The sequence below is a fragment of the Dendropsophus ebraccatus genome, chromosome 3, assembly GCF_027789765.1.
Source record: "Dendropsophus ebraccatus isolate aDenEbr1 chromosome 3, aDenEbr1.pat, whole genome shotgun sequence".
Taxonomy (NCBI): domain Eukaryota; kingdom Metazoa; phylum Chordata; class Amphibia; order Anura; family Hylidae; genus Dendropsophus; species Dendropsophus ebraccatus.
Window position 1 is genome coordinate 16,069,165 of NC_091456.1, and position 26,666 is coordinate 16,095,830.

General features: G+C 44.7%; 1 protein-coding gene across 18 annotated transcripts in view; it reads right to left on the reverse strand.

Moving 5' to 3' along the window:
* The window catches only part of RIMBP2 (RIMS binding protein 2), a 312,677-nt gene that overhangs the window by 160,662 nt on the left and 125,349 nt on the right, over positions 1-26,666 (reverse strand). Inside the window, exon 1 of one of the 18 annotated variants that reach the window (XM_069960994.1) lies at positions 18,923-18,937. The exons of the other annotated variants lie outside the window; for them this stretch is intronic. The gene's annotated coding sequence lies outside the window, so the exon portion shown is untranslated. Of the gene's footprint in view, positions 1-18,922; positions 18,938-26,666 lie in introns of those variants that run through there. 18 annotated transcript variants of the gene reach the window in all.

Genomic DNA, 26,666 nt, shown 5'->3' on the forward strand with positions numbered 1-26,666 from the left:
TCCCCCAGGTCCCCAGTGCCTGAGGGAAATCACTTGTGCGTTAGGGAGCCGGAAGAACGTCATAACACTGGGGGCTGCTGCGCTGGGTTAGTATATTTGTATACACCTATATATGAATCTGTACACGAAATAAAAATTGTTTTTGTCGCAAACACAAACTACTGCGATTGTTGGCAGAGCTTCAGAAAATCCACCTTTTATCCTTTCTACTTCTGAATTAGTTTTTTTTTTTTTAGACACACTAGGTCAGATGAAGAATGCCATAACTATTGCATATACTGTCCATTTATAGTACTGCCAACATATTCTACAGCTGTCACATCCACAGGGGAGCAGTGAGCCTTAACTGCACCCAGCCCACTGTCCCTGCCTACTTGGATGTACTGCCCTAGGACTGATAGACCCCAACTGGGAAACAGTCTCTACGTTGATGAGTGCATAGGCAGCCAGGAAGGATAGTCAACAGTCGTCGTCAGCAACAACCAGGTACATAAATGCCACAAATCAGAGTCCAAACATCGTAATCAATAACAAGTCAGAGGTCAGAGCTAGAGAAGACAATGCAGTACAATATCAGAATAACAAGGGAATATTGTTACACTAGCCAAGGTCAGACACAGTCAGGAGCAAAGTACAAAGTCAGCATACAAGCCGAGGAAATCAGAAATGGTGGGTGGAGTTTTCTGCTTCTCATGTATATCCAGGACTACTGGGCTCATGCACATAATGGAGAGGACTACTTATTGTCCATGTTATTCAGGAGGAGATGGCTGGATCAGCTGCACAGAACAATGTAAGTGTAATGCCAGAAGGTTCTGCTGCAGTATTAGAGCATAGAGGTTGGATGTTATCACCTCCGTCCAGCAGAGGGAGTCAGTTCCCAGCTAGGAGTAACAGAGGTAACTGGGGAAGGAAAAGCCAGAGACTCAGGAAGTGTGACCCATCCAGTTCCTGTAGAGAGAGAAGATTCCAGTGCTGGAGGTCAAGGGCAGTGACCTGTGTCAGAGCTAAAGAGATCTGTGACAAGGTGATCCACAGAAAGCAGGACAGCTCAGCCAGGTCCATAAGAGCTACAGCAGACAGAGCAGTGTGCAGCAGTGAAGGAAGAGAGCAACACAGCCCAGTGCTAGCAAGTGGAGTGCAGCGCACCTGGGACAAAGAGACACTGACACAGGAGTGTCCAGCCAGCCTCATCACTGCAGCAAGGAGAAAGGTACTGCTTAGGGGAGACAGAGCTGGTGCTGCAGGGGAGCCCATTGTTACCAGCAGGATCAGGAAGTGGGGCCCCCTGAGAGACTGTATATAGTTGTGCTACACCACATAGACTGAAGTGATATCCTCCCTGCTACTTATCTAGCTTCATAAAGAGTTGTGGTTGTACTGCTGAATTATCTACAGTAAAGTTATCCCAACATTACTCAGCTGTCAGAGTGAGTTTGTCGCCATCCACCTGCACCCCTTACACGTGGCGTAGTCGGCAGGATGGAAATGGATATGGCGACAGAAGGCGCAACATCATCTGTTAGCGGCATGCAGCCCATGATTCCAGTGGGGGCGCTACTGAGTCATCTGCCTAAGTTTAATGGATCCAGTGTGTTACTAGAGGACTGGAGAGAGCGGCTGGAGGGAGCCGCACGCCTGTGTAATATTGCCCCACATCTGAGAGCAGAGCTAGCCTTGAACACATTAGAAGGGGAAGCCAGAAAAACAGTATTGCTACAGCCAGCAAGGCTGAGACAGACGTTTGAACAGATCTCAAGCATCCTTGAAGATGTGTATGGGGATACAACATCTGAAGCTATGCTGAGGAAGAAATTCTTCACCAGATATCAGGGGGAAGATGAGTCATTGCCCCAGTATGCAAATAGCTTGCAAGAGCTTATGGCCACATTACAAAGAAAAGAAGGACGGGGAGCCACCTCCTTTACTAATGCGGAAGTAGTGTTGTGTGATCAGTTTCTTCTCGGCCTGAGGAGCCAGCCTTTAAGGAGAACCCTACGTGAGAGATTCAAGCTAGAGCCACACTCAACCTTACATGAGGTGCTTAAGGAAGCTATTACTCTGGAAAAGGAGGAACAAGGTACTATTGTCACAATAGCCCAGCAAGCAGAGGTGCTGCCAGTCAAAGAGAAAAGTATGGAGGCACGTGTCTCATCATTGGAAGAAGTGATTAGAGAACTCAAGGAGGCACTGACTATAACAGTGGAGAGGGCTGCACCTCAGACTCATTACCGAGGGGAGTCCTGTCCTGCATCCAGACAGTCCTACAGAGAGGCTCAACCTGCAAGAAGATGCTGGACATGTAATCAGGAGGGGCACCTAGCCAGAAACTGCCCCAACCGTGGCTTTGTCAGCAACAGGAGAGATTTAAACTAGTTCCACCTGCGATTGAGGGGCGAATCGCAGGAGGAAGTACAGATTTGTGCCCCCTTCTGGAAGCTATGGACTTAGTAGGAGAAAGTCCAGTCGTTAGAGCCAAGTTTAATGGAATAGAACTGTCCTGTCTACTAGACACGGGGTCACAAGTGACGACAATGGCCAGGAAAGTCTTTGAGACTTACTTTCCCTCCTCCTTGCACCAGGGAAGTACAGAATGGGTAAATCTTAAAGCTGCCAATAGTCTGCCTATTCCAATAGTTGGAGTCATGCAAGTTGACATTGAGCTTTGGGGCCGATTTATGAAGAAGAAAGGAGTGGTGGTGGTACAGAGTGCAATGGACCCAGAAGTCCCTGTGATATTGGGAATGAATGTGTTAAAAGAATTAGATGGTCTGATGGCTCAAGAGCTGGGTCCCAAGTATTGGAAGAATGTCCCAAACCTGAAACCTCCACAAGTGGCCCTCCAGAGATCGCTGAAACAGTGCCGGATGCAGGCAACCCTGTCCTGCCTTGTAGGAAAAGTGGGATGTGTGAGAGTACCCTGTTCAACTTCTTTGGAAGTGCCAGCAGGCCATGAAGTAGTAGTACCCTTACCAGTGGGCACCAGCCACCAATTGCTAGGAGCTACAGTGATGGTAGAGCCTGTGCTACAGAAAGAAGGGGTAGCAGTGGGACGAACCTTGTGCACAGTCCAGAGTGGCCAAGTCCTGATGAGAATAATGAACATTAACAGCCACAGTGTGGTACTGGCACCTAGAGAACTGGTGGCAGATGTGTTTCCTATTGAGGAGGTTGAAGCCATACAGGAGCCTAGCTGGCACATCAAGTCAACTGATATGGCCACCACCACCCTGACATTGTGCCAAGTAAGAACTGAAGCTGTCAGGACTACAGGAGGGCAGCTCTTGAACGAAGTACATTTGGAAGGTGCAGAGATGACTCCCGAGGAGAGGGAGAAGTTAGTCAGGGTCCTGGGATCTCACCCAAATGCTTTTTCCCGGCACGAAGCAGACTTTGGGAAGACACAGACGCTTGAACATGAAATTCCAACTGGAGATGCTCGACCAGTACGGGAACGGTACCGACAAATACCCCCAGCACTGTATCAGGAGGTCAAGGCCCTGCTGAAACATATGCAGGAAAGTCACATCATTCAGCCTAGCAGGAGCCCCTGGGCCTCACCAATTGTGCTGGTAAAGAAAAAGGATGGGACCCTGCGATTCTGTGTTGACTACAGGCGCCTCAATGCATGTACAGTCCGGGATGCCTACCCATTACCTCGAATTGAGGAATCTTTGGCAGCGCTAGGCCGTGCCAAATTCTTCTCTACCCTTGACCTGGCAAGTGGGTACTGGCAAGTGCCAATGGCAGAAAAAGACAGAGAGAAGACTGCCTTTGTTACACCTATGGGACTGTATGAGTTCCTCCGCATGCCTTTTGGACTGAACAATGCACCAGCTACATTCCAGAGGCTAATGGAACTGTGCTTGGGTGATCTGAATTTTGAATGCCTGCTGATCTACCTAGATGACATAATCATCTTTTCATCAAGTTTTGCAGAACATTTAGAGCGGTTAGACGTGGTCCTCGGCCGCCTAGAGGAGCATGGGCTGAAGTTAAAACCCACTAAGTGCCACTTGTTCCAGAAGAGCATTGAGTATCTAGGTCATGTGGTAACAAGGCAAGGAGTCCAGCCCATAGACTCAAAGATTCAGGCCGTTAAACAGTGGCCCACACCCAGCAACAGCAGTGAGCTTCGGGCCTTCCTGGGGCTGGTTGGATATTACCGGCGATTCATCAAGGAGTTTGCCCAGGTAGCAGCACCTCTGTATGCGCTCCTCCAGGGGTGCTTGCCTGGAGATACAAAAGGAAAGCCATTCGTCTGGGCTGAGGAGGCCGAACTGGCCTTTAGGGAGCTGAAGAAATTGTTGACCAGTGCCCCTATCCTGGCCTATGCTGATTTCACAAAGCCATTTGTGCTGCAAACTGATGGAAGCCTGAGGGGACTTGGAGCTGTACTGACCCAAGAGCAAGATGGTCAAGAACGAGTAATAGCATATGCCAGCAGAACTCTGCGGGAGAGTGAGAAGAACCCCGACAACTACAGCTCCTTCAAACTTGAGCTCCTGGCAGTGGTGTGGGCGGTGACAGAAAAGTTTGCGGACATCTTGACAGGAGTCGAGTTTGTGTTGATGACTGACAATAACCCACTGGTTCACCTGAATAATGCCAAGCTGGGTGCCTTGGAGCAGCGGTGGGCAGCTCGACTTAGTAAATTTAACTTCAAGACACAATACAGGCCGGGGCGGAGTAATGCTAATGCAGATGCCTTGTCTCGTAACCCGTTGGAGAATCCCAGTGGCCCCACAGACGAAGAGCGGGAAGAGGTCGAGACCCCCAATTTCATGAAAGTGCCTAAACCACTGAAGAGTGCTCCGGTTCAGGGGGTGGAGCAGGCTGTCGAGATCACTGCGGGAAGGTCCATGGAGGAGTGGCAGGACTGCCAACAGCAAGACCCACAAATTGCCAGAGTAAGAGAATGGCTCCTTACTGATCACCAGCCAGCGTACAGGGAGTGTGAGACCTTGACATCATTTGGAAAGAAGTTGTGGCTGCAGAGGGGCCGTCTGACCTTCCGCGAGGGAGTCCTATGCAGAAGAGTACAACTCCCCACAGAGATTGGTCCCACCTGGCAAGTAGTAATACCAGATAGTGAGGTAAGGAACGTAGCTGAGTGGATGCATGAAAGGAAAGGGCATTTTGGACCTGCCAAGACTTGGGCATGGCTACAGAGATTCTTCTATCATCCTAACTCACAAAAGGTGGCCCAGGACATTTGCAGAAGCTGCCGAAACTGCAACCTAGCAAGAGCTGGGGAGCAGCAGGCCCCAATTGGTGTTATACAGACAAGCTACCCACTACAACTTGTGATGATGGACTATCTTACAGTAGGAGAGTCCCCGAGAGGATACAAGTATTTGCTGGTCATGGTGGACCACTTTACGAAGTTTGCTGTAGCGGTCCCCACCCGGGACCAAACTGCTGAATCAGCAGCACAGTGCCTGTGGAAAAATTTCATTCTGCCTTATGGCTGTCCTACACAACTGCACTCTGACCAAGGGGCTTGCTTTGAAGGAAGAGTGATAGAGGAGCTCTGTCGGTTGTACCAGATTCGGAAGACACGCACAACACCTTACCATCCACAGGGAAATGGCGCATGTGAGCGCCTGAACAGAACCCTTCTACAGCTCTTGAGGACACTGGAGGAACAGAAAAAGGAGAGATGGCCAGACTACATTGCAGAGTTAGTGTGGGTGTACAACAACACTTTACACTCAGCCACGGGTTATTCACCCTTCTTGTTGATGTTTGGGAGAAATGGGAGATGCCCTCTGACCATGATGATGCCTGACAGTGGAGAAGGTGAAGGGTGGACCCCTGAGACTTGGATGGGAGACCATCGGAAGAAGGTACAAGAAATGTACGACCTGGTCGCCCAGCGCCTTGGCCCCCGCACATTACCAGCAAACAAGAAATTGAAGGAGTTGCCGTTACAGGTGGGAGATCGGGTAATGGTACGCAATCGCACAGCCAGAAGGGCTGGAAAGCTGCAGTGGCGGTGGGAAGTCACGCCATATGAGGTGATCCGGCAACCCAACCCAACCATACCAGTGTATGAGGTAAGACCGGAGGGTGCAACTGGACCGATGCGCATAGTGCATCGAAAGATGCTTAGACCATGCACTTTTCTGAGAAGAGTTCCTGAACCCCAGCCAGAGAGTATCAACATGCCCACGGTACCCTCTGGGGAAGAGGAATGGTGGGTACCACCCCAACCAGATCCAACCCCCTTGGAAAGAAGGGAAGATATGCAGCAAGAGGAGAACAACGCTCCCTCTGTGGAGCCTTCAGTTGAGCTAAGACATTCTGGACGTGCTAACTTTGGAAGGATGCCTGCACGTTATGAGGACTATGTCTTGGGTATGCAGGTTGCCGGGACGGCTACCCTCAAACGAGGGGGGGAAGGTGTAATGCCAGAAGGTTCTGCTGCAGTATTAGAGCATAGAGGTTGGATGTTATCACCTCCGTCCAGCAGAGGGAGTCAGTTCCCAGCTAGGAGTAACAGAGGTAACTGGGGAAGGAAAAGCCAGAGACTCAGGAAGTGTGACCCATCCAGTTCCTGTAGAGAGAGAAGATTCCAGTGCTGGAGGTCAAGGGCAGTGACCTGTGTCAGAGCTAAAGAGATCTGTGACAAGGTGATCCACAGAAAGCAGGACAGCTCAGCCAGGTCCATAAGAGCTACAGCAGACAGAGCAGTGTGCAGCAGTGAAGGAAGAGAGCAACACAGCCCAGTGCTAGCAAGTGGAGTGCAGCGCACCTGGGACAAAGAGACACTGACACAGGAGTGTCCAGCCAGCCTCATCACTGCAGCAAGGAGAAAGGTACTGCTTAGGGGAGACAGAGCTGGTGCTGCAGGGGAGCCCATTGTTACCAGCAGGATCAGGAAGTGGGGCCCCCTGAGAGACTGTATATAGTTGTGCTACACCACATAGACTGAAGTGATATCCTCCCTGCTACTTATCTAGCTTCATAAAGAGTTGTGGTTGTACTGCTGAATTATCTACAGTAAAGTTATCCCAACATTACTCAGCTGTCAGAGTGAGTTTGTCGCCATCCACCTGCACCCCTTACATAAGTGATACATCAATCTGCTCAGCTTCTCTGTCACTAAACCCACTCAAACACAAGGAGAACATTTAACTCCATGCAGGACTGCAGGGCTGGATAATAAATGCGTCATTGCAAACCTGTGATATTCCCTAGTCATAAAGGTGAATAGCTGGCCGATAAATGCTAAAAATAAACAAATGCGTCATTTCTTTACAAACCTAAGGAGTATGTTTCTATGGAGTATTGTTGTGTTGGAATCCACAGCAGGAATTCAGGGCATCCCCTTATATCTGCTGCTGCACGTGTCGTCATGAAACCACATCAGTAAGTGACATGGGACAATTTTTTCCCATGATCCCTTTCACCATTCTAAATGGGGAGAGGGGAGAAAACTGCTGTCAGACACCTCCGGGAACAGAGTGATGCCGCATGCTGAAATCCAATGCTTCTCTCCTCTGACATCAGCCATAGGGGGAAACCCAAGAAGGCCGCCATACACAATAGGTTGGCTTTATCTCAATGCACTGCCTATAATCTGATATGAATAGCCAGTTTGTACGAGCTTCTGCATGAAATGATACCGCTGAGGATAGAGGCTAACAAACAGCTACTTCTTGTCCCAATGTATATAAAATATACAAACATTTCTAAAAAGACTTAAAAAAAAATCCGGTGGTAGAATAAGAAATTCTTCACATATAAAGTAATGGGTACTTTTTAGTATTTGTTTAGATTTTTTGGTTGGATAATAATTACAATTCCAAATAACACAACTCTAAAAACTCAAAAAACAGTCAAATATCAATCCCATATAACGATAAGGGTGCTATATAAATGATTCTGATGTACTGTGGCTCATTCCAGAAGTGAACACTTGTAAGATCTTACATGAGACGGCTTTGAGGTCGCTGGAAACGATATTTCGCGATGTAGTTAAAAAAAAGTATTTTTTACCCCTTTTCTTCTCTATTCGGAGATCTTTGCTCCTGTATTAATCAAAGCTCTGGAAACACTTTAATTAAGGAAAACCACGACTGACATTTCACTGTGCTGTAGCCATCAAGAAAAGGCTAAATAGATTTAAAATTATAGATAGGCTCATAAAGACTAGAAAACATCAGAGTCAATCGAGACTTTACGTTGTATACATAAGCAATAGGCAACAAGCTACATAGAAGATACTAAAGGAGGCGGGATAATAATTAAACATTAATAATTAAACATTAATAATAAAAATATTTATAATAATAATAATTATTATAATAATTATTATTATTAATAATAATCCGACCAATATAATATCCAACCAAAAAAAAAATAATAATAATAATAATAATAATAATAAATATTTATCCAACCAATAAAATATAATATTTAATAATAATAATAATAATAATAATAATAATAATAATAACTATTATTATAATAATAATAATAATAATAATAATTATTATTATTATTATTATTATTATTAATCCAACCAATATTTCACATGCAGACTAGAAGGTGATATTGAAGAAATGTTAAAGATACCAAAAAAATTGAAAGAAAAAAAAATAGAAATATGAGATGATATGTTGAGTCCATTCCCTCTATAGACATTGGAACTTACAGTATAGCTCTGCATTGATATAGAGTATATGCTACATCACTTACATTGCAGGGAGACCATTGTGTTCACAAATTCCTTCCTTCTTTATTGTCACTAGCCCAAAGCAGATAGATGTTCTGGCAATTGCAAGACATGTGGATAGATTAAAATGAATGTTCTCGCTAGTCCTGACCTTTTGATGCCAGCTGCGAGACAGCAATGCACTCCCTGTGGGATTTTATAGGAGGAGAATACACAACAGTTTCCTCCCTCCTAACACACAAAAAAGCAAAATTCAGGAGAGCATGAGGCTATTTACAGGAAAAGGACAGATATATGGGAGTAGGTGTAACCAGCAGGAAGTACGGCCGCCTGTTAGGCTGCTTTCTAATGCGTTGCCTCTGCAAACAATATTTAACCTTAAATGGGGGCAATAAAGGGCAATGAGTCATTTACACGCAGGTACTGACAGCAATTATGAATAAGTGTAACTAATGGGGGTGAATGGAAAAGCGTATTGTACATCATTATAAGATCTAGTGACATAAAGACACATGATACCAAATAAAACTCATGGTTAAAGGGACCTGTCTCCATGCTAAGTTATCAGCATCATGTTATAGAGCAGGAGGAGCTGAGCAGATTGATATATAACTTTATGGGAAAAGATCCAGTATGACTGAAATCTCTGATGTTTCCATGCTAAAGAGTCCAGTCCATTGAGTGACACCGCCCACTGGACTCTTTATCGCAGAATGATCAGGGATTTCAATCAATGTATTACAAGTTATACTGAATATTTTCCCACAAAGATATAAATCAATCTGCTCAGCTTTTCCTGCTGTATAACAGGATGGTGATGGATTAGACAGCATTGTCTTGGTAAGAGGTCCTATTTAAGAACCAGTGCAGAACATATATGAAGACTATGACTACATGTTGAAAGAAGAACTATTGTACCTGCAGAAATCCACTGATACTCTAACTACATTTCCAAAGCCTTCAACCCTCATGGATAATACTGTATATTCTGGATAATATATATGTATGGTATGTGGAGTATAAGGCTATGTTCACACTGCGTAAAAGTATGAGTAGACTAGCCTCATGTTGCTCTATGGGATCCCGGCCGGAGCGTATACACATCGTATACGCTTTGGATGGGATCCCATGCGGGGCCGCAAAGAACTGACATGTCAGTTTTCTGCGGCCGCAATTTAGTGAATTGCGGCCACAGAAAGACCTGTCAGTTCACGGCTCCAGCCGCTTGCTTCATTGTGTGCTATGGGACGTACTGATGCGGGCGCGCGCAGATGCGCCCGCATCAGAACTCTGCGGCCGGAACGATCTTTGCAGAGACCGGCCGTTCCGCGACTCGGCCGGTCTCAAACGCCATCTAAACATGGCCTAATAAAAGCATGGCTAAATAAAATAATGGCTAAATATTCTATTACATACTGAGGATGGAGCTGTCTTCCGATTTAGGAGGGAAGATAGTCCTTTGGAACAAAGCAGAACCAGGGAAAGAATTGTCTGCAAGACAGAAGGAAGAAGTGGTCTCAACACTAAAGACCCTATAACACCAAGCGATTATCGGACGTATTCAGCAGATAATCGCTTAGTGTAGTAGCTCCTGGTAAAAGGCAACGATCAGGCAACGATATGCATGACGTCGGCTGATCCTTGTCTTTCAACATGTTGAAAGATTTTTGAACGATAATGATGGTCTGTTGGCTGTCGCTATCTCCTATGGACTCCCCAGACAATCTAAAGATCAACCAGGGAGCCCCTCCTGCAGCTTCCCACAACCCACCCGCTCTGACCCGCTTGCTGTCGGGGCGTGTAATAGTGTCGTCAGTGATTGGGGACCGAGGAGCAAGCGAGCGCTGATCCAACAGGTCGGCACTCCTCACAATCGTCCCGTGTAATAGGGGCTTTAGTAAAGAGATGTCCCGGTTGAGATGGAAGGGGTTGGAACTTGTAAGGTGGAAGAGCTGGAGAAGGAGTGGTCTACACAGAGGTTTAGTGGCTATAAAAAGTTGGGAAGGAGTAGCTGACATATGTTGTTGTTTTTTTGGAGAGGAGGATGGGGACGATAGACTGAATGTCAACAGCTCTAACTTGAGTTGGCCGCCCATTTTTGAATGACTTGTCATTCATGCTTGGTCTGTGAGTTTGTTGTCTAAGGCCCCGTTCCCACTGAACAAAACTAGTGGAATTCCGCGGCGGACAATTCCAATGCGACAATGGGAGTCTATGGGAGGTGCGCACTCCTGCTCTGTCCGCACTGAAGAATGAACATGTTCATTCTTCAGCGCAGACAGGGCAGGAGCGCGCACCTCCCATAGACTCCCATAATGAGAGGAAGGCGGAATTGTCCGCCGCGGAATTCCGCTAGTTTTGCTCAGTGGAAACAGGGCCTAATGGATGGTTATATACTGTACACCAGTGGTAGGAAATCTCAGTCTGTTGCAAAACTATCAGGCCTAGAAAGCCAGGGGGGGTCATCTAGGTTTTCCATCCCTCCGATGCACTAAAATAAAATAATATACTGAATTAAAAAAAATTAAGCAACTTCAATATCTGTATCCTAAGTATAGGAAACCAATGGCCGTGGATAGTCACATGACATCCCCATGCGGCCTCCGCTCCTAGCTCCCTAATACCATCTGATTAGATCGGCATGTTCTGTGCTGCTTCCAGCCTTCCTGCATAGACTCTAATGTTCAGTAAGGCTCCAGAAGACATTCACAATGCAGATCTGTATTTCTGCATGACAGTTCTTATGTAAATCCCATTTTTTACGGCAGAAACACTCAAAGCGTTAATATCTTTACTCTGTAAATGAATGAAAATATCTTCAGCTCCTTTAACTGTCAAAGAGCTGAAGAATATGGCTGGAGGTAAGCCGCTTCTACATTCCACCTATGGGTACACCATCAATCTGCTTAATAATCCATGGATACAAATTGTGCATTATTACACTATCCGCAGGCAATTTCCTTATTTGATTACGTTTAACTCTCAACAACATTGTCAATCTGTTATCCTGCAATGTGGGAAATGTATAGCAGCGTAATCCTGGTCGCCGTACATCTTCAATAGCTGCCCCCCCCCCAAACATTTCTTCAGCTAACGGCTACCTCTCCCCATGTCCCCATACAAATGAGCATTCAGCATAGGCAAATGTCTATTTATCGTCAAAGGAGAGTGGTAAGCTGCTGCCAGACCATATTCTCTAAGGGTATGTTCACACTACAGAATACGTGCGAAGACTTCAAGCGGAGTTCTTGCGGTGAAATTGACATGGACAACGGATTGAGCTTCAGAAATCCATTCAGTCTATGGGACAGGCAGAACATCATGCGGACACTGCCTCGTGACCTCCACTTAAAAATTTACGCCAAATTCCGTAGTGTGCACATACCCTAACCTAGTGTTTCTCAACTCTAGTCCTAGTTGCCACCAACAGGTCATGTTTTGAGGATTTCCTTAGTATTTCATAGGTGATATAATTATAGTCAGTGCATCAGGTATTATCGCAGGTCTTCTTTGTATGGGATATCCTCCAAACATGACCTGTTGGTGGCCAGGAAGGGCTGGAGCTGAGAAAACCTGCTTACATATCTCTACGAGAACATTTCTAACGGTGCGTTTACACAGAGAGATTTATCTGAAAGATTTTTGAAGCCAAAGCCAGGACTGGACTATAAACAGAGAACAGTTCATAAAGGAAAGACTGTGATCCATCCTCTTTTCAAATCCATTTCTGGCTTTGGCTTCCAAAATCTGTCAGATAAATCTCTCAGTGTAAACGCACCATTAGGGTGGAATCGGGCAAATGTATCACTCAGCGTACGTTCACACTTACAGAATCCGCAGTGTATTTTCCGCTGCGGATCCGCTGCGAATCCGCAGCAGATCCGCAGCAGATTTCATTTAAATAACTGAACACAGAATCAAATCTGCACCATCAAATCTGCTGGGGATCTGTTGCAGATCTGCTGCGGATCCTGTAGGTGTGAACGCACCCCTCAGAAGGTTTTTTCTTTTTTTTTACATGAACAGAGCTGCACCGGTGTACGGATACTGGTGCTCCAGTCCTGTTTTTGAACCACCTCCCGGTTCCCACGCACGGCACTGGTCAATTCCCGAGCAACGGGCCGGCATGAAGTACTGGGGGCGGGTCTATTTAGGGTGTGTATGGAAACCAATTAAGCAATGATTTCCATACACACCATGGATGAACACATTGTATCCGTGTACACATGGAAGATTAAAACAGCCAATGTTCGTGGAACACCGGCCATTATTAATTGACATGATCATTCTTTTGGCGCACTGGCGCACCAAACAAAGGCCATTGTCAGTGCGGCATGTGCATGGAACTAGCGACATTGCATTAATTTCAATACAATGCCGCCCAGGCTGAATAGAACGGCCGCCGTTTTCTAGTGTTAAGTAACCATTTAAAAATGGATATGTTAAACGGACTGCAAAAACGCAGTGTGAATCCAGCCTTACTGGATCTAAAGTGGCAAAGTATTATAGTCTCTCTACTTAGATTGAAGCAAAATACTAATTAAAAAAAAAAAAAAAATTACTGATGATACCAATGCAACCAGTGATTTCTAGGATTGCCCTGAACATCTTCTCCTCTATTTCTGGTGCTATCATGCATAACATGTGATCATTTACAACCGGACCCGCAGAGATAGAAATTGTATCCGGTTTCCCAACAGCAACGCCATATACTTCTACCAGCCCTATATAAGTGATCACCAACCTGCGGCCCTCTAGCTGTCATTAAGCTACAACTCCCATTGTGCCCTAAAGTCTTGGTGCATGGTGGGAGTTGTAGTTTTGTGACTACAGCGGACGTTTTCCATTTAATTGTTCTAAAACCAAAAGGCACATGTCCGTAAAATAAAACAAAACCTCAGCGTAGCGAATCCTTCATGTGTGCTTCTCCTTTATCTCCTAAATTAGAGCCTCATTTGCGTCTCGCATGGCTCGCGGCGGTAAGCAAACATCAAAGCCGTCTTTATTTCAAGTGTCAAAACTTTACAAGTTTCCCTTTAATTTGCATAATTTTATCTCTGCGTGATAATGCGCAGCTCTTATAAAACCCTCACGGGTAGGAGGCGTCCCACCGAAAGAACTGGCCGCGGCCTGACTACTGTCGCCCCACACGCTGACCATTCTCCGTGTCCATGAAGGATCTGCAGACGCCCCATAAGTTATATAAGGCTGGGTTCACACTGCATTTTCCCCATCCCTTTCACTCTTTCTGTATGTTTAATTTTAAAATAAAAAAAAAAAAAAAAAATCAACAACAAGGTTATGTATGTAAAAAAAAAAACTGTCTTTTTTTTTTTTTAGGCTACGTTCAAATTTAGTAAAAACAAAGGCCACTGTTTGACATGTTCCTGCATATCATTTTATTTTATTTGGACCACCATAGAACTCTATGCAATGTACGGCCGTCAGAACGGCCATACATTGTGTGAATAAAGTGTGAACAGCGGCTTTTGTTCGCACTTTAGGAGTCGAAAATAATTGACACGTCGATTATTTCCGCGGTCATAACGATTAACGGTGTTGTTCAATACTGTGTGTGAACAACGGCCACTGTTCCCATAGAGTTCAATACAGTCCATTAAGACAAGAACGCCCATAGTTTTATTCGCTAACAACGGCCACTCTTGTCCTAAAAAACATAGCCTTATAATGTCAATGGAAAACTGATTCAGCAGTATGGCACACAGCAGCTTCCACTTTTTCATCTTTTTATTTCCTTTTAATGTACGTAATTAGACAGTAAAAATGCAGTGTGAACCCAGCCTAACATAGGCAGCATTCATATGGTTAATAACAGGGAAATTTTTAAGTTTTAGCAACACACAACAAACTGGCATGTTTGGTCTCGTCTGAACCAGAGTGTGCGGCGTTTGATTACTAGTGGCTGCAGAAGTTGGATGCAGTCCTAAGGATACCTGAAAAACATGGATACAGCCAAGCAATAGGCTTTATTCATGTTTTCCAGGACTCCCTTGGGCTGCATGCAACTTCTTCAGCCACTAGTAATCAAATGCCGCACACTCTGGTTCAGACGAGACCAAGTTTTGCTCATTTCTTTTTTTTTAAACACTTGAGCACACCTTAGATTTACACAGGACGATGTTGTCACCAAATACATATAGACTGTTTATCATCCAAGAATCCACTGAAAAGGCTGTGGCAAAATGATGATTTCGGCAAACAATTACATGGCAAAATCAGCAACTGCCTACCGTGCATCGCTATGTGTAATAGGAGGTACACTGTCGGCGGCTGAGAAAAGTATATAGAAAATAATAAACACTATACTTACCTGTCCACGCTCCCCGTTGTCCACCTTTTCCTGGCTCATCTCAACCATTGCTGGCATGTCAGAAGCTTCCAGTGACAGGTCGCTCCGCCAATCAGCAACCACAGTACTTTCTCATCTTGGCCAGTCATTAACTGAACACCCTTTCACTACAAAGACGGCTTCAGACGTGCCAGCGGTGGCTGCGTTGAATGAGGAACAGGAATGAGGACACCGGGGAGCATGGACAGGTAAGTATAGTGTTTATTATTTTCCATATACATCAAGCTGTGTAATAAGGCCCATAAATTAGAACTAAATTAGAGCTTACCTTAAATAAAACAGAGCTTTGCTATAGGGGCTACAGAAGTAATAGTTGTACCAAAGACTAACGTATAAGAAGACATCAGTATTATAAGCGTCCCATGGCAGGTTTAGGGGCCCTGTCATAGAGTTTGCACTAGGCTCCTGAGAACAAAACATATGCTAGTGCTCATACTGTACTTTCCAATTGTTAAAATTCAGCTTAAGGTCCATGACACGATGGGTGGTCCAGGTGGTCCAGGAAAGAATAAAGAGTCAATCAATAACTTTTTAATTCCCTTGAACCATCTGTGGTCAAAGCAGCAGATGGTGACTAACAGTAAGCTTCCCATAGACCGGTCCACAGAGGTTTCTTCACATGTTGCATTCACTGGATTGGATCAATTCTCATTAGAATTTTTGGCTGTTTTTTATTTTTTTTAACATGGGCGTGTATATATAATAGATTTCACAAGACATATATCTCCATAGCACACCATGAAAACAGCCTTAGGTTATGTTCCTACACCATTTTTTAGTCCCTTGATTCCAAATGACGTAGTGCCCATGTCCTCAGCTCTCCCGCCCTGTCACCTGTGGGTGACATTGTGTCCTGTATGTCGTCACTCACCTCTCCTCGCTCCCTGCTATGCATCTCCCAACCGGCATGTGCATGCCCACCTCCTAAGGTGCGTCGCTGAAAATCTATAGGGCCGGAGTACTAGTAATTGGGTATTGCCGGTCGCTGACCCTATATATATTCTTATCTCTTTCTGTCTTCCCTGCCTGATCTTTAGTGCCCATAGCCTATTGAAAAAGCGCTCTTTAAAGCTCGTTTCCCGTCCGTATAACAGACCTCTTCACTGCCATCTCTTTACTTTGCCTGTCGGCAGTCCTGACCTTCCTAATTGTCCTTGACTACAAGTCCATCCTACGCTACACCTTGGCCGCCTCCGCAAGCAAGTCGTGCTAGAGGTAGCGGCCTGGGTGTTGTGGTGGGCTCTGGTGAAGACCAGTGGCCCCTTTAGACTCTGCTCACGGGTCCGACTTATACCATCGCTTACGGTGGGCCAGTGGATCCACTATTTCAGTGATCTGTTTCTCTTATGGCTCTCAATCCTGCTCCACACTGATGAGGGGCAACACCCCGAAACAGCTGTATGTGGATGGATACCTGGCCTTGGTTTTTCCCTTGTCATTACATTGACTTAAAGGGCCACTTAATATGGTGGTTTTCTTACAGGAGCTGCCTCTTGGCTGGGTCCTTCCCGGAGAGATAACTGGCTAGTCCTGTGTTTTAAGACTCTTCAATGAGGCTCTAGGGCTCTTCTTTTGCATATTCAAGTTTCCCAGGGGGCAATGCACCTAGGATTTCACTGCATTGAGCGCTTTTACTAGCAGCCGGCAGTTTTATCGTTTGGCTGGTCTCCCTGAGATCAGCGATCTGTTTCTCTTTTACTATCTCAGGTTCTTACAGAATCATCCATAGGGGGCAGTTTATAAAAAGTGTTTTGTCTCTTTAAATCTGCCGATTGCTGCATTCCTCAAGGCTTTACAGCATTTACGCAGAGATTTTCCACCACTGAATTCACATAAAAGATGTATGTTTCTTAGGCAAGCAGATCTGCGTCTTATAATGAAGTAGAAGCAATAGGAACAATAGGCAGAAAAACATGGGACATATTTTCTACTATAGCATTTGCTATACTGCAGGGTTTTCATGTGACATACAATACAATATATACTGATACAATAGAGAACCACATATGTATGACACCAGACATGAAATTACAGAACATACACATTATATGTAGAGATGAGCGAACCTCAAGCATGCTCGAGTCCATATGAACCCGATCGTTCGGCATTTGATTAGCTGGGGCTGCTGAAGTTGGATAAAGCTCTAAGGTTGTCTGGAAAACATGGATACAGCCAATGACTATATCCATGATTTCCACATAGCCTTAGGGCTTTATCCAACTTCAGCAGCCACCGCTAATCAAATGCCGAAAGTTCTGGTTCAGATGGACTCCAGCACGCTCCAGGTTCGCTCATCTCTAGTTGTATGTGGATGAGGGAAATGCAGTAAACAGTGATTCCCATCTTTTAAAGTGATGGTATATAGCTAGGATTAGTCATGATTTTACGTCTGATGGAGGTCTAACTTCTAGGACCACCACTAACCCTGAGAATAAAGGAAGTAAACACTGCTGGACCCCATTATAAGTCAGTAAGATCCACCAGACACAGACAGTGACTATGCCACAGATCAGAAGTTTTGGGGTTATCTTTTCCAATGACAGAACAGAAAACTGGAAATGAGAGCAAAGGGATGTAAATAGATCCTAAGATGGGAATACCCCTTTAAGAGGACTATATGCATTTTGAATAAAAGCATCTACATTATAAGGGGACATGGGGGGGGGGTTATTGTTGTAACTGATCAGTGTATAAAGGCAATAGCAAGTAAGCTGTTAGCTAAGAGACAGGACCATACATAAAAAAAATGTATGGTATATATTTATTTGTATGATGAGCACATACATATAAAATAATGTAGTTCTCTGGAAAAAAAAAAACAGACATGGTAGCACATCCATATACTTATCACTGATCACTCTGCTTCTCAGCACTATATACTACTAACTTTGGTTAAAATTTGACTAACTCCTGATGTTATTTACTTTGGTTAAAATTTGACTAACTCCTGATGTTAGTAATATATAGCGCTGAGAAGCAGAGCAATCAGTGATAAGTAGAGATGAGCGAACAGAGTTTAGGTTCGAGTCCATTCGAACCCGAACGTTCGGCATTTGATTAGCGGGGGCTGCTGAACTTGGATAAAGCTCTAATGTTGTCTGGAAAACGTGGATACAGCCAATGACTATATCCATGATTTCCACATAGCCTTAGGGCTTTATCCAAGTTCAGCAGCCACCGCTAATCAAATGCCGAAAGTTCGGGTTCGGATGGACTCTAGCACGCTCGAGGTTTGCTCATCTCTAGTGATAAGTATATATATGTGCAACCATGTCTGTTTTTTCTCCAGAGAATTATTTGATATATTCTGCCCTCTCTTTTAGTTTTTCTCCTTGGTCTCGCACTCCGCCCCCACCTAGGTGGTTCTAATTAGAATACATATATAGGGGGAGATTTATCAAACTGGTGTAAAGTAGGATTGTCTTAGTTGCCCCCGGCAACCAATCAGATTCCACCTTTCATTTTTCAAATAGTCTGTGAGGAATGTAAGGTGGAATCTGATTGGTTGCTAGGGGCAACTAAGCCAGTTTCACTTTACACCATGTTTGATAAATCTCCTTCATAGCACCTACATCGGGCTTCCTTCAGCCTCCTGGCTGAAAGCACAAGGTAAAGGCCCTACTACACAAAACGATTATCGGCCATCACGGCCGATAATCGTCTCATGTAATAGAAGACAACGACCAGCTGACATGAACGATGTTGGCTGATGGTTGTCTGTTGTTGTCTTTCAACATGTTGAAAGACAAATGACTAAGATAGCAACGATCTGCTGTTGTGGCTCCGTGGAATAGGAGCGGCGGCAGCAGACTGCTGCTATCTTCTATGGGCATCCCCCCCGCAGCTCCCCGCATTACCCCGGCTCTTACCTGCTTGCTGCCGATGCATGTAATAGTACTAGCAGCAAGTGGGGAAGGAGAAGCAAGTGAGAGGTGACATCGCTCGTTTGCTCCTCTGCATCGGCCCGTGTAATAGGGGCTTCAGGTTTATTCCATTCTGTTTTAGCTCTGTGTGGTGTGGTTCCATTGGCGGCCATTGCTGTGGCGATGCTGTGTCTAGGGGTGGGGTGACCCAGAGCCCAGGGGGGCTATGTCTGGCAGCATTGGAACTGCTAGGCGCCGGCTCGCCCCTCCCTCTGCCACTGTTGTTGTTGCAATAGTGGTTGCCACATAGGGCTGTCCTTTTTTTTGGTTAGGGACCCACACGAATCAGGAACCTTGACGCAATGTGTGGGCTTATGCACGTTGATAAAGCTATAACTAACTCCAGATGTTAGTAGTATATAGTGCTGAGATCAGTGATAAGTATATGGATGTGCTACCATGTCTGAGAATTATTTGATATAAAACAATGTCGTTTTTTGCAGCCTATAATAAACCATTACAAATACACTGTAGGTCCCTTTATCTTCACCAATTTCGTTCCATTGATGTATATGGATTTAAAAATGTTTCAACTCCACCGAAAAGTCTAAACTCATTACCCAGTTAATAAGACTCCATGAATCTCCAATGTTCCATCCTTCATCTATAGAAGATATGAATTACTAACAATAAGCGAGCATCCAGCCAGGCATGAATAATAGAGCCGGCAGAAAAACATCAACAATGCTCCCAGTTTTGTTTAAGAAGGTAATGAATTCACTAAATTAATAATTGATCCAAGAGAGATTTCTTCCTTTTCCTGGTCTATCTTTTTCTTCTGGGCTTATACACATGACAGGCAAGTTATGGAAGGAAACTATTGGTAGATCTAGCTGTATATCTACATATAGGCTGTATATGATAAGGTAACTCTTTGTTATAATCTGTGGGTAAACCTGGAAGGGTTCAATTTCCCTGTAGCACCAGAACAGGAGAAATTAAAGGGGTTATTCAGAATAAGGGGGGGGGGGGGGAAGCAATTTTCTTTCAAAAACAGCGCCACCCCAGTCGGCAGGTTGTGCGTGGTATTACAATTCAGTTCCTTCCACTTTAACTGAGGACAAGAGTCGTGCTGTTTCTGGAAGTAAGCAGACAAGTTGGCAGTTGGGGTTGGCGGTGTAATACTGCACAGAACAGGTCCTCCAGATGGAGTGACGCTCTCTCTTTCCACTTGGCTAAGAGATGATGGTTCTAAACAAGGGACCACCACTAACTTATTGGGGGACATTTATGAAGACCAGTGTATGAGTATGCCAGTTTTAGGCCCTGTCCCCCATTACTCCGCCGGACTCACTAAGACTCGTGCCTGACCTGGGCCTACGTACTGTGGGCTCCTTAGCAGGAGTAGATTTCTGCCATAACTTATGCCAGCAAGCAGGTGTAAACCATAGTAAATCAGGCCCAGGAGTAGGCCTAACCTCCTCCCCACCTTCCCACGCTCCTCTGCTCTCCCATTAGGCTAGTGGGGGATATGGCAGGCATATGCCACCGAGAATTTAACTATCTGCGCTCTCTCGGTGGCGTAGCCATGGGCGGAGGTTTGTAACTCTCCCCCATTGTGTACTTATAGGGTATGTGAAAATGGATTTTGAAAACTGGACAATCTCTTCAAAAAAGTATTACAAAATCATAATGTGAAAAAAAAGCCTTTGCAGATGTCACTATCGAGAATTTATGATTATATAGGCACTGTTAGAGATGAGCACAACCGGACATCAATGGATGGGCACAACTCCACAATGTATCCAGCAAAAGGTGGTTACAACTCCACAATGTATCCAGCAAAAGATGGGCACAACTCCACAATGTATCCAGCAAAAGATGGGCACAACTCCACAATACTTCTTCTGGATATCAAAGGATGGGCACAACTCCACAATGCATCCAGCAAAATATGGGGACAACTCCATGATGCATGCAGCAAAACATGGGCACAGCTCCACATTGTATCCAGCAAAATATGGGTACAACTCCACAATGTATCCAGCAAAAAAACAAGCACAACTCCACAATGTATCCAGCAAAAAACGAGCAAAACTTCACAATACATGCTAAATGATCAGGCTCATGCTCAAATTGCGCTCATCTGTAGTAGTCACTTCTCCATGGCACAACTGTGCCACTATGACAACAAGGTATGAGAAATGAGACTGGTCCCAGATCCAAGGGAAGGGTGCACAAAATAGCCAGCCAGTATATTACATATATGTTTTTTGTTGTTTTCTTTTAGCATCACGGAGAATTTGACCCCAATGTTTTAAAACCCCTCTAAGCATTGTTTCTTTTGGGTAGCTGTAGCATAGAGCAGTGCGCCTCTCTCTCACCTAATATTCTGGTGACTTGTGGGCTGATATTATACTACATAATATTAGGAACCTTTTAGATCAAAATTTTAGTACAGGGGGTTCAAAATGTCTGCACATAATTGTTTAAGATATAAAATAACAACAATATATAGGGAAAGCGTTACAAAAAATGTTCCTGTGGCCGATAACTATTACTATCGTCCTGTATAAACTGGGGGTCGTGCAGCCAATACCAAAGGGAAACTGACAGCTTGGATGTGCATACATTCAGTTTCCAGATCACACATGCAGTGCATACTTACCATCAGCACTGCTGTGTGATCCGGCACTGTCAGCTCCTGCTTTGCCGCCACCAATGTGTCTTCAGGCTGCCACCCTGCCTCCTTCAGCTGTCAATCATTCTGGAGGAGGTGAGGCAGCGACCTGTTAGTTACAGCGGTAGCAAGACAGGAGCTGACAGTGCTGGATCACACAGCAGTGCTGATGGTAAGTATGCACTGCATGTGTGATCTGGAAAGTGACAGCACGAATATACGCATATCTGTGCTGTCAGTTACTATGGCTGCACGAACAATACAAGGATTGTTTGTGTGGCCCGGCCCCTTAATTAATTGTGCCGTGTAAAGGCACTGCAAATGAGCACTGATCGGTACTCATTTGGGCTCTTCCCCTGCCCCATGTCGGTCCGTGTAAAAGGACCCATAGGCTGCTTGATAAATCTCCTCCATAGTGTCAAAGACTACAGACATACAAGAATGTGATTAGAATATAGATTCTCTTTAGATTCTTTAGTCTTGCAGTCATTTTATTTACCATCCTTTGTAACATTTTACATTATTTTGTAACTTTTGTAACATTATAGTGGATGCTGATATTTTTATAATTATTATAATAGAAGGCACATAAGGTTATACTACCCTGCAATTCAAGTTTAGAGGCTGAGGACAGAGTAGGAGCCGCGTTTCACATGAGATACGACTGCCGGCCACAGTGACACTTCGCTGCTGTGTTGATCTCGTGATTGATAAACTGCACACAAGGTCAAGACAGGACAAAGCGACTGGGTCACTTGCCATCACTCATTCCACTGTGGTTCTGTTAAGCCTGGCGAACTTTAGATGTTTACTGCTTCACAATCTGAAGTCTTTGCTGATAGAAATGTCAACCATAAAAGTCTATTCATAAAAGTTAAGGGTGCCTTCACACCTACCGGACCCGCAGTGGATCTCACTCCTGCGGATTCGCAGCGAGATCAGCTGCGGATCCAGTATCATTCACCCCTATGATAGCACATACTCGCAGCGGGATTGACATGTGTGAATATGTGCTTTAACCCCCCGCTGTCCGCAGCCCCACCGCCGCATCCCCCATCCCGCATCCCCGGCTGCATCCCCCCCATCCCCATCCACATCCAGCAGCCCGCCGCCGCCCGCATCCCCCATACCCGGCCGAATCCTGCAGCCCACCGCCGAGAGCATACAGTACCTGCTCGGCGGCGCAGCTGCAGTGAGGCTGCGTCTACGGTCCCGCTCAGATCATCTGAATTTAACCGTCCCTGTTATAGAAGCATATCTCCCCCTAAGTCTATTCCTGAAGATACAGATCGCCTTTGCAGTGACGTCATAAAGATGGCTGAATCCGGCCACACTACACCGCTAGAAAAGATTAGGTAAAGTATGAGATACAGACTGCAAAGGCAGTCTGTATCTTCAGGAATAAACTAATAGGGTCAGTTAGGACAGCAGACATACACAGGGATATCGCGCTGTATTGACATGGGAGCCCTTCCCGCCGTTGTGCATGCCGGGAGTTTCCAGTCAAGTGCCGACTGTTTTAAAAACAGCCAGTGCGTGACAGTGAAGGAAAATTTTAATAAATCAAAAACGGGGCTGCAAAATTAATAAATTGTATTTACAAAAATTGTTTAAAAAGAAAATTTAATTAAATGGAGGAATTAAAAAAAAATAATAATAATAATCGGCCGTGATTGGTTCTCTTTAACCCTTATCGCCTGAATAGCACTCTGGAATCAAGGGGGTTTTATAAATAAATAGTAATAATAATAATAATTAGGGGTGACCTGAGCTTCTGCACAGTTTAGTGCAGGGATTTCCGTCATTATGACAGGAATCCCCGCTCCTGTGAGCCTTGGAGTCCGAACACCTCAATTACCGTCATCTGACCAATAGTTCAGCTGTCGGGTATCCCCCCTGATTTTGTTTGGATACAGAACAATGTTTGAGCACTGAACAAAACTTCGGGGGGAAATTTTGTTAGAATACCAAAGTGTTACTGTACAAACTGCACAAAAACTAGGAGGATGCAGAGGATGAAGTTAAGAAACCTACCTACCTTCATCTTTAGCGTCCTGTGTACTATATATAGTGAGATATTGGTGGGTTAGATGTTTCCCTTTAATATGTTGTTTATCTTTGCAATTGGCCTTTTCCTAATGATTTATGTCAGTGGCGGCCACCTCCAGACCTCGCGATCTACCAGCAGTGCATGTTTTCCAGTTCTCTTTAGAGACTTCAGTGCTGAAATCATTAATTCTGCTCTCTCGCTCAGGTTTCTGATACAGTTGTGCAACTCCTTGGTAATGCGGGGGATAAAGTCCATTGTTCGGGGCTGAGGGCAGTGTATGATTTATGAATTTTGTATGCGGTGAAAGTCTCGACTTGGCGGGAGCTGTCCAGTACCTCTAGTGCTGAACAAAAAGGATCAGGGAAGCCTTACTACCTCTACCATGGTGAATTCTATTTAATACACGAGACTCCAATAAATTAGGGGACATGTCTGTAGCCAAATCAAATGGCCCTCATTAATGAGATTAATTTGATGTAGACAATGCTGGTCAGCCAGTATAGGGCCATATTAGAGTCTATTCAGTTAGGGAATGTAATTGCTTCTTTTTTTCTCGTACAGAGCAGACCTCCTGGCGGAAATTTCATTGTGTAGATTGGGCCTTCAGATTAGGAATTCATTTACGGGCCCTGCTGGTCTGACATTTAATGACTTAATCAGGTTTGCCATGAGGTTCTTTGCTTACAGGCATATAGTAATTCAGGTCAAGGGGCTGATCGGCTGTATTTCAAAGACTTCTAAGAGAAAAACAAACTTCTTAAAGTGACTATAAAACCTATTCACTTCCTTGTAAGTTTCATGTGTTATTGTTCAGTTCCATTGAATCACATGTCAGGAAAATCCTGATAAGAAATCCGGGTAGATTTTCTGACTTTTCTGATTTTTTTTTCTGAAAGGTGTCCGCGCTGGAAAATAGGTGCAAAATTATTAGACGTGTCCTATAATTGTCTAGAATTCCGGCACGGATGCCCCATAGAACCCTATGGGGGCATATGGAATTCCTAACAGATCCGGCTGTGCATCCGGAAACTGTCTGCATGGTATGTGCAGTGCATGGTAGCCGGGGCCAGCCCCAGCCATCAGCCCTTTAAAGGGGAACTATCAGCAGATAAGATGAAGCTAACCTTCTGATATGTCCCTATTGTGCAGGAGACACTGAGGATGAAGGTATGTCTCTTACCTTCATCCTCTGCGCTGTTCTGGTGAGGTTAGTCGTTTGCTCCACAATCCAGTAAGGCCATTAGGAGCACTGCCCTGCCCACATATTGACGATATGGGCAGGTCCATTGATTATCATTAGAAAGGGTAAGGCCAGCCGGGGCGGATCGGCGCTATGGGGGTGGGGAGCAAACGAATAACTGCATCAGAACGCCACAGAGAATGAAGGTAAGAGACATGTCTTCTTCTTTGGCGTCTCCTGCGCCAAAAACTAAGCGTACTATTATACAAAACGATTATGGGCCATACTCGGACGATTACTGGCCGTTCCGGATGATAATCGCTTTGTGTAATAGCTGAAAGGCAACATTCAGCTGACATGCACAATGTCGGCTAATTATTGTTTTAAAACATGAACCAACATCACGATAACGATAGCGACGGTCGGCTAGCCATTGCTGTGTGCAATAGGAACGGTGGCAGCAGACCACCTCTCTCTTCTATGAGTCACCCGGACAATGTAAAGATCACCGGGCAGCCGCAGAAGATGAGGAAAATTGAACGTGGATTATATTAATTACGTTTTCATATTTTAGCCTTCATGGCAACAACATTTTCTGGAAGACCTCGAGAAAAAGAGTCCCCTGACAGTTGGGTAGCCAAAAACATCCAAAAACAATGTTTTACGGTAAATTAGGTAAATTATTATTGGTAGACAGTGAAGTCTACAATTTACGTAGAGACGTTAAGAAGAGACGGCAACTCTGTAATATAATAATATTATGTAGAAAACAGTGTAACTGTGGAGGTGTTCTGAGAGTACACAAGTGTGTACTGTGTGATAAATATTCCTTGTTGCTGCCTGGCAGATCCATAAATACACAGAGACTGGTTTATAAATGTGAAATTCTCCTAATCTGGGCCTCCTGTTATTGCCATGGGGGGGGGGGTGATGTTAAAGTGGCCGGGTCACATATCCGAAGTGGAATGAAAATGCCGCTGCGGATATGTAACTCATAGACCTTCACACTACATGGATCCACAGCGGATTTCTCTGCAAAACCGCAGTGTGAGATCCGCTGCGGATCCGTTCCGTGTGAAGGCACCCTATGTCAGCACAAGTCAGAAAATCTGCCTGCAGGAGACTGGACCTGGATTTCTGGTAAGTTAAGCTTTGTTTTACAGCATGATAACAACAGAAATATTGTAAATTGCAAACTTGCTTTATATCACACCTACTGTTGATTTAGATTTTAAAAGTTATAACGACAGACACTTTTTAACACTGACTATTACAGCCTGTCTTGATGTATACTCAGTGTCATCATTATTGTACAATGGAAACATAGATGGTATTAGAATATCTTCACGTGATGAGGACAAATTCAACTTCTTCCATGTTCACATTATACATGGACTACACTACTAATGCTACCTATACAGAATACAGTTAGGAAGCTTCATTATGAAAAATGCCTTTATTATTAAGCAAGGGGAACCTATAGGAGAAGCTCCTCACCTAAAAAAAAGCCCCTTTAATTAATGCAAGGGTTGTGGTTTATGCTTTTTTTTCAATGTCACAACACATAGCTACACAAAAGAGCGCACATACAACACTAAACTAGGAAGTTCCCAAATCCTGCCCTCCCTATCATCATCCTTTACTCCAAGGCTGGCTGCCTCATCTGACAATATCCATTACAGTCTATAGAGCTCATCAGTCAGATTGGTTGACTTGCCATACCTGGCTATAACTCGAGATTACAGGACACAGCCGCACAGCTGTGTCAGATCTTAACACTTTCGGGTCTCCCGGCATCATACTGATACAAGATGCCGGGAGGTCTGTTATTCCACTGCAA